The following is a 13,264-nucleotide window of genomic DNA, read 5'->3' as shown; positions in this document are numbered from 1 at the left end:
AGGGGGGAAAAACGAGGGGGAGGGGGAAAAACGAGGGGGAGATCCGAGTAAAAGCTACAAACATTTTTAACAGGGCACAACAGACTAAATGGAGGGAGTATCTTTTCCCTGGTTGGAGACTCTAGAACTGGAAACAGAGCCTCAAGATCAGGGTAGACCATGTTGGACTGAAATGAAACATTTCTTCACTCATAGGTCACTGAACCTGTAGAATTCTCTACCACAAAAGGGTTGTGGACGCCAAGTCACAATATTCAAGAAAGAGGTCACTTACTTTTGAAAATGATTTTAAAGGCATCAGGAAGTATGGAAAAAAAAAGCAAGAATATGGTATTTAGATAGAGGGTCAGTTTGAATGGCAGAGTGGGTTCTATTGGTCTATCCCTGCACCTAGTTTATGTAAGCTTCTGAATATTAAAACCTGGAGTCATCACGTTAGCATCAGTATCAATCTGTCAATTTTATAGCCCTGCATAATTTACCTTCTTAAAAAAAAACCACCTTCACCCATTTTACAATAACGTTTATTTGTTCACAATAACAGACCTTCCATCAGATGCCTATGGAAAATGCCCAAGTTGCTACTCTCAGACAGCAGAATTATTCCCTCATCTATCTCACTGCCAGAGATTCCAACCCTGCTCACTAATGTGTCATTAATTCCACAAGCCCTAACTTTCATTAAATGCCTTCTGAAAATCCAGTAGTGAATTAAGTTTACGGGCCAACACATATTCACCATTTGGTTACCATCACAAAAGAATTCTGGTGGATACAATGGTTTTCCCAGTCACTTCTATATCCATGCTGACTCCACGTCTGGTCTTCCTGACAATTGAGAATTGATAGTTTTCCACATAATACAATTAGGTATTTTCCCCAAGACAGGAATTAAGCTCACTGGCTCTATGACTGCTAGATTCATAATCTCACTGTCTCATTTGAAGTTTATTAAAAATAGGTTTATTTAATCCCATGATTTAATAACTATGTACCTGTATAAGTCAATCAGTAGATGGAAAGAATTCCCTACAAACATTAAGCATAGACAATAGGAGAAAAGGTGAGGACTGCAAATGCTGGAGATCAGAGTGAGAGGGTGGTGCTGGAAAAGCACAGCAGGTCAGGCAGCATCCGAGGAGCAGGAGATCGACATTTCGGGCATAAGTCCTTCATCAGGGAGAGCTTATGCCTGAAACATCGATTCTCCTCCTCCTAGGATGCTGCCTGACCTGCTGTGCTTTTCCAGCACCACACACACACTATAGGATAGACATGTCAATCAGCAGTATTTAGACTCCATACAAACCTCCTCCTATCAACGTATCTTTCTAAGCCCTCTCCCTCATTAACGTATGTCCCATTACCATATAATGCATGTATAGCATCACCTCAAACAGTCCATATTCTAGCAAGTTCCAGATTCTCTTTTTTTCCTGAGTATAGAGGTATTCCTTTAATTCCTTATTGGACTGGTTAATGACTATCTCTCAGATATGACCCCTAATTCTGGATTTGATTTACATCTACCCTTTCATAATTTAAGAGATCACTTAAATTTTATTGACCTTAAGGCATATTTAAACTTTTCTACAGATAACCGTCTTTCTTCACAGTTCTGGCAAGGACTTGATAGGTCAGAGTGTCTTATTTTGATCTATAATGATTCTCAATCTATTATCAGCTTTGAAAATTGTTTTTGTACTGTCTCTAGTGCTTCTATGTTTTTGTCATATGGAACTATGCAGAGTATTCCAAGTGTGGCCTAAACAAGGTTCTTATGGTAGGTCAAAATAACCTGCCTAATTTTCAATCCTCTTCCTTCAGAAATGAAGCCACCTGCCTTGCAAATGTATTTCATGAGGTTTACAGGTATTCCTGGTTTTAATGATTTGTATACAGGTCGTTGTGCTATAACACAACTATTGTGTGCCTCTACAACCTCGCACTATGGAAAACCGCGCTGTAGAAGACTGCTAATAGAAAATTGCTATTACCGTTCAGTTAGAAAGTTTGCGTTATCCAAACAATGCCCACAAATCGTCAATCGTGTTATAGCCAATTCGCACCCGATGAAACACATGTTATAGCAGAACAGCCTGTATCTATATCCATAGATCCCTGTTCGCCTGTATTCCAATGTAGATTTTATTTTTTAATGTATGTGACCTCCTATCACTTTGCACCATCTCACACTTATTGTACCAAAAGTAATTTGCCAATTACATATTAACAAACTTTTAAAATGTATTTTGAAATACAGTATAAATACACACTTGCCAACGTCCCACTCCCACACACAAAATGATATTATCCACAAATTACAGCACAACGCTTATGGCTTCAAAATCCAACTTTATGCAAATGTCAGCTGGAGTATCGTAAACAATTCTAGATGCCATATTAGGGGAAGGATGTGAATGCATTAGAGTGAGTGAAGGAGAGGTTTACGAAAATAGTTTCAGGGATGAGACACTTCAGTAATGAGGAAAGATCAGAAAAGTTAAATCACAAGAAGCTGTTCCTGCCAGTGAAAAAGGATCAAAAACTCCGTATTTTAAAGTGTTTTGCTATGGAAGCAATACAACAGGAGAAGAAAACTGTCTGGAAGTGTGGCAGAGGGACGTTCAATCGAAGAATTCAAGACGGTATTAGATGAGCTGTTTCTATTTAAATAATATGTACAGTTTACAGAGAAAAGGCAGTTGATGAGCACTAAAATGTTCAGAAAGCCAGTGCAAACATAATTGGTCAAATTGGCCTCCTTCTACACTGCAACAATTCTGATTTGTAAGTAACAGTGGCTCCAGCAATCTTTGTGGAACACCACTTCCCACCAGTGAAAGTAACTATCTTTAATCCCTAACTTGCTTTCTATTTTTATAGCCAGTTTGTTATTCTACTATTTGTTCCTGGCTCCATATGTTCTGACATTTGTGATGAGCCCACTGTGGAGTACCTCAGAAAGCTTTCTGCAAATTCATGTAAACGATATCCCTTGCATTAGTCTGGTCGCAAATAATTCAGTAAGATTGGTTGAAATACAACTCTTCCTTTCAAAAGGACATTCTGACTATTCCTCGTTTTATCCATATTTTCTTTTGCACCTTTGGTGTGGAGATCTTGATTTCTTTCACCTGACCCACACTGTTAACTGGTCATTAGTAACCTGAATTTGTCATATGACAGGTGAGATGAGATTCGACGGCAAGATGAGATCAGCCACGATCGTATCAAATGGTGGAGCAGGCTCAGGGCCTGAATTGCCTAGGCCTGCTCTTCTGTTTTTATGAAGAAAAGTTAAATACCATAATCGGTCTACCAATCTTTGGGTACTGTTCCCTTTATGTAAAAATTTCTTTAGATTATCAATTACCTTCCAAAAAAGACTTGCTATCCATTTTAGTTTCTTCTTGTATGGTCACATGCATCATACCAGCCTCCCTCAAACTGAGGCAAAGTAAGTATTCAATATTGTAATTTTGTTAACAATTTCTATTTGTGCATGCCTTATCTCATAATTACTCTTTCTTTTGTTATTTATGCACCTGTGGAATATTTTGCATATTTGACCATTTTGGTTTGTAATTCATTTGCTGTTTTCACGAGACCATTTCAAAATCTATCACATCCTCTGCTTTCCAGTCGATATAGTTAATACATGCTGTTTACTTTAATTACAAAAGGTTTACCCACATCTTTATTTATCCATGTATCTCATTAACTAATACACATACTCATGTGAAAACTAAGTTTCTAAGACTACATTTTTAGCCAAATTGTAGGGTCAACTTTCACATAATTCCACCCTCGTCATCACGCTGTTATAGAGTTGCCAGGTTGCAAATTCAGTGAGAACCCTGGCCCTAAAAATACCACAAAGATCCTTGACACATGCAGATAAAACAATCTTAATAGCCACCTTCAATAATGCATTAATTTATGATTCACCAACAAGTAGATTTGCATCGGGATGAGTTTGACTTCAACAAATAAACAAATGGCAAGACTGAGTTTGAATTTTTCAAAGTAAAACCTGGATGTCATTTTTTACATGAGATTGAATGATGCAGGATAAGAAAAGAGGAACCAGTAGATGTGATATATCTAGATTTCCAAAAGGCATCCAATAAGGTACTACATACAAGGCTCCTCAATAAGATACAAGTCCATGGTGTCAGGGATGGTGTATCAGGATGGATAGCGAATTGGCTAACTAATAGATTCAGAGAGTTGGTAAGAAGGGTCTATTTTTAGGACAGCAGCCACTGAATGTCACAAGCATCAGTGCTGGGGCCACATGTATTAATAACATAGGTTGATAGACAAATCCCAAACAAAAACCTAGCATCCAAAAATCAGCTGGTAATAGGTAAGGCAAATGAATTGTTAGCCTTTATTTCAAAGGCAGTAGAATATATAAGTAGAGAGGTCTTGTTCAAACTATATACGGCATCAGTCAAACTACACCTGAAGTACTGGGAATAGTTTTGGTCTCCTTACCAAAGCAAACTTACATGAGCATGATAAGAGAGTAAGAGAAGGTTCACTAGGTTGGTCACAGCTATGGAGAGATTTTATGAGAAGTCGAGTAGGTTTAGTTTGTATACATTGGAGTTAAGAAGAATAACAGGACACCTTATTGAAACACGAGTCAAGAGCGAGGTGCTGGAAAAGCACAACAGGTCAGCAGCATCCGAGGAGCAGGCATAAGTCCTTCATCAGGAAAGGTGTCAGAAAACCTTATTGAAACATACATGATTCAGAAAGGGCTTGATCAGCTGAGAGGTTTATCCCCCTTCATGGCACAGTCTAGGATCACAGTGCAGAAGCTCAGAGTAAGGAGTTGCCTATTTAAGACAGAGGCGAGGAGTATTTTTTTCTCTCAGTGGTGAATTGGGATTCTTTACCACTGAGACCTGTCAAAGCTGATCATGAAGTATATTCAAAGCGGAGATAGATATTTCTAATTAATAAAGGAATGAAAGATTAAGCAGGAGAGTGGAATTTAGGGTCATCAGATCAGCTACGTTCTCATTAAATGGTGGCACAGACTGAATGGCCTATTTCTGTTTCTCCATCTTATGACATTTGTAGTAATTCACTTTAAGCAGAACGTACTTCGCCTGCTATAAGCAGGAAACACAGCTGTCAATTTGAGCAAAGCAAGCTCCAACAAACAGCAACACAATAATCAGAAAATCTTTGTACCGCTGATTGAGGGATAGTTATCAGCAAGACTAGAAATAACCTCCCTATTCTTCCTCAAAAACGTGCCGTAGGATTTCTACCTCCATCTGTGCTGCCCCAGAATTTAACAGCTCATTCAAAAGACAGTACAATCAACAGTGCAGCACTCCCTTGGTAATGCACTGAAATGTCAGCCTAGATTTTTGTGCTTATATCCTGAAGGGTCACTTGAAGCCACAATCTTCCGACTCTGAGCTGAGGGCACTACCAACTGAGCCACACTATTTGCTAACATACCATTTACTTGCTATATCTTCTGTTACCTTTGCAAGTATGTCACAGTCCTGCAGTAAAAAAAAACAAATTCAGCTCCCTCCTCAAGCTGAAAATAAAGACTATCTTAAACACAATTTTTTGAAAAAAATTTGAGATAACCTTCAGAGAAACAACATTTCCATCAAAGTTAACCACAAAACTCATATGCTTTGTCCATTGTTTCCCATCTTCAAAAATATCAGTAAAAATCAGTCCACAATTTTTTTCTGCCAAGACTGGGCCTCTAGTTTACGCTACTAAATACTGCAATCCAACCTTAAAAATTATATACAAATCCATTCTGCACACAATTCAAATGACAACACATCACAAATTACATTAGGTCATTGACATCTGTGACACAAAAGGTAGCAACTTGGTCCATTGCTGCTGCAGCCCACTCACTTACCAGTTCTTGGTCCAATGCTTAAATGGATACGCACTTGAAGTGCCACAACCTAAGTCCCTGTCAAATGATGAGAACTTCAGTCCCTACTACTCTTTCAGACAGCAAACTGCAGATCCCCTCCACCCTCTCGGTAATAAACACAAATTCCTTCTAACCCTCCCCAAATTACTGTAAATTTATGACTTCATATTAATGACCCCTCCAATAAGGAAATGAGCCTTTTCCCAACCACTGTCTTCACCGCTTCATTTTATGCACCTCACTCAGCACCTTTAAAATCACAGGAAAGTGGCTGTGAGGTATGTCTGATCAGCCATGAGCCTATCAAATGGCTGGCAGGCTCAACAGGCCAAATGGCCCAACCCTGTTCCGAGTTCTCATGATGTTCTATTCCAAAGAAAACATCAGCCTATCCATTCTTTTCTCTCAGCTACAGTTTTCCAGTTCTGACAACATATTTTGTGATATGCATCACATCCTTCCTGAAACGCGGATATCACGTGCATAACGTTCTCTAGCTGTGACCAAACTAGTGCACTGTCCAGTTGTATCGTAATTTCCCTGCTCTTTTATGCTTCAGCCAACAAAGTCTCTGCATATCTCTTTGACCATTGTTTGCAACCTTTTGGGGACTCCAAGGTCCCTCTGCTGCTCTATGTTACTCAGTCCCCTTTGCCCAAATGCATTTCTCTGCATAGAATTCAATTTGACTCTTTTCTGCCCACATGACCAGTCCATATGTACCTTCCTGAAGTCTATAGCTTTCTTTCTCACTATTAACCTTGTTATCAATGAACTAATGCCGATCTATTGCTTGTAATGCATGCCAACTGCTTGGCAACCCTGGAGCAACAGTCAGCCAATCCAAACCGACAAGACTAGATACATGAGAGATTGTTCAGCCTGTGGAGGATAAACTATTGCATAACACTCATCTCAAACACCAACATGTTTTTTGAACCATCTAATCAGTGTTTCCAAAGCCATGTAGACTTGAAAGAACATTTCATTCTGCTAATTCACTGCACAGCAGGAAGGTAGTTATTTATTAACTGCATTACAAAAGGTCTTAAAGAGAATATTACAGCAGTGTAAGCCCTTCAGTCCTCGATGTGGTGGTGAAATTTTATGCTACTCTAAGATCAAACTAACCTACATACCCTTCATTTTACTATCATCCATGTGCCCATCTAAGAGTCACTGAAATATCCATAAATCTAAATTAAGGATCTGACTTTACTACTACTGCTGTCAGTGCATTTTGCGGACCCATCACTTTTTGTGTAAAGAACCTACCTCTGATATTTCCCCTAAACCTTCCTCCAATCGCCTTAAAATTATGGTCCCTCATGATAGCGATTTCCACCCTGGGAAAAAGTCTCTATCCATACCTCTCAACACCTTGTACATCTCTATCAATTCACCTCTCATCCTTCGCCACACTTTTCATTGAATGCCAAAGCTATACTTCAAGAACATAAACAAAAAACACTGCATTTCAGTAACTTTCATACAGGTGATAAGCATTAGGAATACTGTCTAAATGGTCATGTTTGTAACTTGGATAACGACAGACAGGAACATGCAGAGAAGACAGATTTCACTTCAAACTCTACACCATCATATTTGAGCTCACTCCAGGTGCATGCCAAATCAAAAACCAGGCAAGCCATTTCTCAAACAATTGGATGTTTTATTCCTACTTTACACCCTTACAGAAGCACCAGGCAGCAAACCGCCTAATTCAGCGTTTCTGAACCTTGCTTAAAGTTCATTGCCCTCAGGCACGAAACAAAACCACAAAAGTGGGCTACAAAAGCAGCTCTGCATTCTGGAAAGATACACCAAGTAATTTATGAGGCATATTCTTACAGTTTGAACCTTTTCAATCCAGGTACAAACTGATGACTGGCAACTTTATGACCAGGTTCCACCTGTGTCTGCTCCATGCGATCAACCTTTAAAGTTCAAGTTATTCTATATCTGAAGGGACATTTTTTTTTCTCTCCTTTAAAAAGCTGCCGTGCCCCAGTGCTTTTGCTTCATAAAACTAATGCAAACAAATTCTACAAAAGAATGCAACCTGTCACGCCCTACCCGGGCCAGAGACCAGTTGGACGAGGAAATCGCATCAACCTGCCTCTTGTTTGCAGGGCGCCTCCAGTCATCCTGTCAACATAATGCCTTATCTGTGGCTATCAATTCACACGTGAAATCGCAGTATTTCAACATATTCAGAAAGATCAATGCTTTAAACTGTTTATGTACTTTTTTTTTGCTCGCATACGATGGTGAAATCACAACTGCAAAGTAAACACATTTTATATCCACGCGAGGTGCAGATGCAAGCAGTCTGCAATAAGAATTGCTGTGTGTCTAACATTTTATGCGGAATATTTATATTCCAAAATGTGCAGTCTTCCCATACACCCTTTCAAAAAAAAAAGCCTCGGACTGGATTTATTATCTAACTGATCTACGAGCCAGGACAGGCAACTGGTCTTCAAACGCAAGCTTTGTTTACAAATAGGAAACTCTGGGAACAATCGCGGGGCCAGACACTGGTGGTGCGGCATGTAACCCCACACGCCTTCAAAAACAAAAGCTGCATTAACAACACTTGACAACACCTATAAACATGGCTTTGGTTTAAAAAAAATGATTTTTTGAAACACACTGTAAATCAGGAAACATCCTCCACGCAAAAGGCGTCGATACATTCCAGCTTTTGGGGGAGAAACGTGACAAACCTTTTGCATTTGTGGTCAGTATAATTAAACAAAGACCAAACCTGACAAGAGAGAATTTCCTGGCAGAGTTTTTTTTTTATTTAGGGGAAGTTTACATAAATACCCCATCATTATGGCGATGGCTAACATGTGGGGCATTTCACTGCCATAGGTCTATCGAAGCCTGAGGAATTGATTTATTTCTGAGGATTCGTCCAGTGAAAACACAGGGGTTGGATTAAGAAATAAGAAAGGAATGATCACTTGATGGGATAGCACTATCGACCCCCAATAGTCAAAGGGAAATTGAGGAGCAAATATGTAAAGAGATTGCAGGTATATGTAGGAATAATAGGATTGTAATTGTAGGGGATTTCAACTTTCCAAACATAGACTGGGACTGGCCATAGTGTTAAGCGTTTAGCGTGTTCAAGAAAATTTTATTTTATCAATACATAAATGTTCCATTAGAGAATGAGAATGAGTTAAACTTCATCTTCTCCTGGGAAATAAGACAGGGCAAGCGAGTGAAGGGTTAGTAGAGGAGCACTTTGGGACTAATGATCATAATTCTGTTAGAACAGAAGGGAATCATTTTGGACATGAACAACTGATATCAAATGAATCTTGATAAGCATAGGGCATTCTTCAGAGAGAAATCAGGAAGGCAAAAAGGGGATTAAAAAGCAGCCTTGACAGATAAAGTTAAGGATTATCCAAAGAGATTCTACATGTACATTAAGAACAAAAGAGCAGCTAGAGAGAGAGTAGGGCCCATTAAAGATCATTGAGGTCATCTTGGTGTTGAACGCCAAGCAATGGAAAAGATATTAAATTAATATTTGGTGTCAGTTTTTACTGTTGAGAAAGAAATGGAGACTAGTGAACTCAGGAAAATAAATATTGATGTTTTGAAAACAGTCACATTACAAAAGAGGAAGTGTTGGAGGTCTTACAAAGCATAAAGGTGGATATATCTTCAGGACTTGATCAAGCGTAACCCAGGAGATTGGGGAAGTTAGGAGGAAACCGTGGACTCCTAGCACGAAATATTTGTATCAACTATAGCCACAGGTGAGGTACTAGAGGACAGCTAATGTGCCTTTAAGAACTGTTATAAGGAGAAACCTGGGAACTATAGACCTGTCAGTCTGACATCAGTGGTGGACAAATTGTTGGACGTGTTTCTGAAAGGTAGGATTTACGTGCATTTGGAGAGGCAAGAAATGATGAGGGATAGTCAGTATGATTTTGCGCAAGGGAAATTGTCTCTCTCAAACTGGAATGAAAGACTGATGAGGGCAGAGCAGTAGATATTGTTTACTTGGAGCGTAGTAAAGCCTTTGATAAGGTTCCACATTGTAGACTAAATACTAACGTTAGATTACATGGGATTCAGGGTGAGCTTACTAATTGGAGGTGCAGGAAGGTTGTTTTTCAGAATGGAGGCTTGCGACCAGTGGTGTCCCATAGGGATCGGTAGAGGGTCCACTGTGATTTGTCATTTATATAAACTAGTCAGATGAGAATACAGGAGGCATGGTTAGTAAGTCTGCAGATGACATCAAAATTGGTGGTACAGTGGACTGTGAAGAAGATTGTAATGAGATCTTGATCAGTTAGGTCAATGGGCTGATATGTGACAGATGAGTTTAATTTGGATAAATGGGAGGTGTTGCATTTTGGTAAAACAAACTAAGGCAGGACTTATACAATTATGACACGGCTCTGGGTAGTGTTGTACAACAGAGAGACCTAGGGTTTCAGGTACATAATTGTTTGAAATTTGCTTCACAGGATATTTAAGTAGTTGTTTTGCACACTTGCCTTCAGCGCTCAGACATTTAAGTATAGGAGTTGGGATGTCATATTGCAGTTGTACTGGACACTGGTAAGGCAACTTCTGGACTACTGTGCAGTTCCGGTCACCCTGTTATAGGAAGGATATTATTAAACTGGAAAGGATTCAGAAAAGATTTACCAGGGTGTTGCCAGGAATGAAGGGTTTGAGTTTTAAAAATAGGCTAGGACTTATTTCACTGGAGCGTAGAAGGTTAAGGGGTGACCTAACAGAGGTTTATATGAGGGGCATAGATAAGGTGAATAGCAAAGGTCTTTTCCCTAAGGTGGGGAGTTCAAAACTAGGGAACATACCTATAAAAGATAAGAGGAGAAAGATTTAAAACGACATGGAGGAAATGTTTTTTCAAAAAAGAGTGGTTCATGTGTGGAGTGGACTGCCAAAGGATGTGGAAGATGCAGGTATAGTTACAACATTTAAAAGACATTTGGATTAGTGCATGAATAGGAAAGATTTGGAGGAATATGGGCAGGTGGGACTAGTTTAGTTTGGGAACACGGTCAGAGTGGACTAGTTAGACTGACGGGTCTGAATCAATGCCGAATGACTCTATGAAGTCTCTGAACATGGGTTATAAACTACACACAATTAAAGTCAATAGCTACATCTTATGACAAATAGCATTAAACAAGACAGCATTGAGTAAATGTTGCCTATAACAGCAAAGAATTGCAAATACAAGAGAGGACCTTTCAATCTGTGTCCCAGCAGCTAAAAGCTCAACTGCCTGAAAACAAAAAGACCTTCTGCGATAAAACTATCTTTTAACCATTTCTCCTTCAACACAACATGAACAAGGATGCAATTCTCCTAATACTATCGATTGCATGAAACACTGAAACCCGCAAACAAAGGAGTGGGGGGGGGGGTGAGAAGAGAATAGCAATGAGTGACTCGCATGGAGTAAATACGATCATTCAAACCTATTTAAAATGTTTCCATTTAAAAGAATATATTTTGCAGGACAACCTTTGTCAATAGTACAATTTGCGACTCGACCCAGACCAGATTTGAAATAAAATCCGCCAAGTATTAAAACGAACATAAGTGCATGCTATAAATAGAACGCCGACGATTTTCTCTGCAATTATGGGTACAGTCAGACCTTAGTTCCAAAGCATTTACAATACCACTTTTCACACAGGCAGGGTCGACATCGGAGGATAACAATTAGCTGGGCATCGATATAAACTCCTGAAATATGTTTGAATTGGAGAAACTGCCTTCTTTTTTTAAAAAAAAATCCCCCCACCTTCCCTTCAGATTGCAAATGACAGGGTGTTTCACAGCAAACAAAAGAATCCCTCAAACTGATAGAGCCGGAGCCGCAGATATATCGAGGCACAATTACCAGAGAAGAGAGTCTGTCAGAATTCAGGCAGAAAAAGCACAAAACTCCCAAAAACAACACACCAACTGATTAAATCCAGGATGTGGCAATGGCCTGCACATACAGGAGCGGGGTTGAAGAAAATAAACTAAAATTACGCACAATTTGGGTGAAAAGAGATGAACACTCTCGTTATGTCCTTGGATTGTGTCTGAAGAGCCGCTTTGCTGACCCCAGAAGCAGAAAACTGGCTGGATTGAGGGCAGTTCTCCTAATCAGACCACAGAGCAAAAAAAAACGTGCAGTGTGCACCCACCACACAGAGGGAATGCGATTGAGGAACAGAACTCAATGAGCTCTGTGAACATGGGGGGGGGGGGGGGGAAGGACTGTCTACGGTATTTACAGAACAGAAAACCAGAGACACCTCACTCCCAAAGCTGGTAGATGAAAGGGGAGGGGGGTAAAGAGAGGGGAGGAAACATGTGGGGGGAGTTGGGGATAAGCAAATTGTGCCGAGGGGTGGGGGGAATTAAAAGAGACAGACTCCTGTGGGACAGGGTTATGACAGAGTGTTGCACTGCAGTGGGGTGAACTGCTTTGGCTTGGAGTCAAAAGGTCCAACTGCAGTCTCACTTGACAGCTCAGGCAGTGTGTTCATCATGTGGTTAAAACATCAGGCAGTACCCCCCCCCGATAGCACAATGGCATGGGGGTCAGACCGACTGTGGGTGTGGAGCTCACAAGCCCCTGGTGAGGCAGACACCCTGCCCTGTTCCAAGATAAACCAGCAGTGGAGACAGACCTAAACACAGGATTCATCTCTGTCCCCAACGTTCAACTCTCACCTGCTCCAGAGGGGTGTCATCACATCCCTGTGAACATGTCCAGTGGAAAATATGGACAAGCGGAGCCACCTGACCAATGGTCGACTCTCCTGCTCCTCGGATGCTGCCTGACCTGCTGTGCTTTTCCAGCGCCACTCTAATCTAGACTGTGGGAGGAAATGCCCAGGGAGATAAACTGCTGGGGGAGTTACACCGCCTCAGGGAAGGGGGCCTTTATACACATATACATTGCACCCCCCTCCTCCCCAGGGTAGGGCCATTTACACAAATCCGCCCCCCCCAAAAAAAAGGAAAGCATTTATATACATATGCATTGCTTCCCCATTCCCGCCTCGGGAAGGGGTTTTTATGCACATACACATTGCCCCCATTTCCCCAGAGGATGATAGCATTTATACACATACACATTGTTTCCCCCCCATCCCAAGGGAAAAGGGCATTGACACACATACACCCTCCCTCCTTCACCTCTCACTCCCCCATCTCCCCTTCCCCATTTGTTCCCCCCTTCCCCAGTGTGTTCCCCCCTCTTCCCCCAGTGTTCTCCCTCTCCAGTGTGTTCCCCCACTCCACCCCAGTGTT

At 40.7% G+C, this 13,264-nt stretch overlaps 1 protein-coding gene across 3 annotated transcripts in view; it reads right to left on the bottom strand.

Annotated features, from left to right (window-relative positions):
- LOC122541809 (mitogen-activated protein kinase 8) overlaps positions 1 to 12,165 on the bottom strand; it is a 116,448-nt gene extending 104,283 nt beyond the window's left edge. The window contains exon 1 of one of the 3 annotated variants that reach the window (XM_043678813.1): positions 11,997 to 12,165. The gene's annotated coding sequence lies outside the window, so the exon portion shown is untranslated. The remainder of the gene's footprint in view (positions 1 to 11,996) is intronic. The other 2 variants (XM_043678814.1, XM_043678812.1) reach the window with 2 other exon arrangements.
- Positions 12,166 to 13,264: the final 1,099 nt, after the last annotated feature.

This window comes from Chiloscyllium plagiosum, chromosome 38, assembly GCF_004010195.1.
Source record: "Chiloscyllium plagiosum isolate BGI_BamShark_2017 chromosome 38, ASM401019v2, whole genome shotgun sequence".
NCBI classification, from domain to species: Eukaryota; Metazoa; Chordata; class Chondrichthyes; order Orectolobiformes; family Hemiscylliidae; genus Chiloscyllium; species Chiloscyllium plagiosum.
Note: the sequence above shows the minus strand (reverse complement) of the source record. Positions and strands in the feature narration are given on the sequence as shown.